At 34.9% G+C, this 1,630-nt stretch overlaps 1 long non-coding RNA gene across 1 annotated transcript; it reads right to left on the reverse strand.

Moving 5' to 3' along the window:
- On the reverse strand, window positions 117–1,630 carry LOC110270648. The gene is made up of 5 exons (XR_002360287.1): window positions 1,581–1,630; window positions 1,291–1,506; window positions 1,099–1,188; window positions 901–1,001; window positions 117–598 (listed from the first exon to the last, which is right to left on the reverse strand). It is a non-coding gene; the product is annotated as an uncharacterized LOC110270648 (long non-coding RNA).

A 1,630-nucleotide genomic window follows, 5' to 3' on the forward strand; every position in this document is an offset into this window, starting at 1 on the left:
TTATTTTTTTTTATATTTTTTTATTATTTTAAGAGTTAATATTTTCAACCTTAGAATCTAAACTTGTAGCAAGAAAAAAAAATATCTACAAAACAAAATAATATATTCATGAAAATACGAAGAAAACAAATCTCTTGCAAAGAGTTGCAAAGTCTAATTTAAAAAAATGTTTGCTTCTATCCAAACTATCTCCAATCCTATTCTACTATTTTTCACTCTATCATTCTACAAAACTCATCCCTGTAGTGATGTCTGGTGGTAGCTCCTTACCCTGCCATTGAAATAGAAAAATCAGAGCACTCTCCATCGGCTTCATCTTTTTCTTCCCTGCTGCTGCCTCATCCTCCATCGCCTTCTTCTTCAACTTTTCGCCTTCCAGCTCTTCCTGCAGTTCAATAAGCTTCCTCTGCATCTCCTCTAATTGGACTCCGGTGCCCGGTGTATGTGAATTCGGACCAAAGAGTTGACTAGGAGTCAGTCTGAAACCCACACCACGTACTCTACTTGGTTTCTCTTTTCCGAAAATCTGAGCAATGGAACCATTTTGAGACAATACTCTAGAAGACTCATCCTGTTGCTCAATCTCCTAAAGTCTTTCCTACAGATACAAATTAGCAAATTTAATCATTTTGTTGATGAGTCCATCTCATGTCAAGAACACGCCAAACAGATTGATTAACTGTATCACTTTCATCACAGTAAAAAGACACACAAATATGAATGAAAAAATTGGTATTAAAAGGAAGCTGAATTGGAAATTGTAAAGTTCTTTTAGTCCATTTTGACTTGGGAGAGTAAACCATTCAGTAAAGAAATAAAAAACAAAATAATCGCTGAGGTAAACTATCATCCTATTTGAGATCATAATTTTATCCATCAATCATAATAAGTAGTACTTACACCAATTGCTCTTACTTCATCATTGATATAGGAGCCAACTTTTTTTTGTGCACTTTGATCCATAACTCTCCTCTTCCGACTGTCCTCCCTTGTTATTCCGACTGTAATAACAAAGTTTAAAAGAATACCGTATTCCATACAATCAAGGAAACTTAAGTCATAGAGATAGTCCATAGAGTGAATAAAAAGTTAAAGTACCTCTTCTTTTATCCGCCGTGCGAAGCTTTTTGAACAACCAGTGTGGGTATATAGTTTTGATCGATTAATCGCATTTTTCCTGCACTTCTCCTATTGGTCCATCAGAGACAATGGGAGATTAGAATCTGAGTTAAAAAGACACAATGCAACATAAAGGGTATTGTTGTGTACACCAATAATATACTATATTACCTTCGTCTCATCTTTGGCGCGATAGTCAAGGAACGATCTCCAATGCTCTCGATCAATTTTCAGTGGACGATGCTCAATATTTTGTTCAATCGTGAATATTGGCTTGTAAAAATCATTATACAACCTCAGCCTTGTTTCCTTCCAAGACCTCCCCATACTTTTCAAAATATTTTTCTTGATAGTTCCGTCACCGTCTTCATCAAAGTGGAAAATTTGCTACACAGATAATACAATTTGTCAATTATTATAAGAATAAGCACATTTAATTGAAAGGGGATATGAACTTTTACCTTGACACATTCGTTATAAACCTTGTCTTTAGTGGTAATCTTATGCAAAC

This window comes from Arachis ipaensis, chromosome B04 (assembly GCF_000816755.2).
Source record: "Arachis ipaensis cultivar K30076 chromosome B04, Araip1.1, whole genome shotgun sequence".
Classification (NCBI taxonomy): Eukaryota; Viridiplantae; Streptophyta; class Magnoliopsida; order Fabales; family Fabaceae; genus Arachis; species Arachis ipaensis.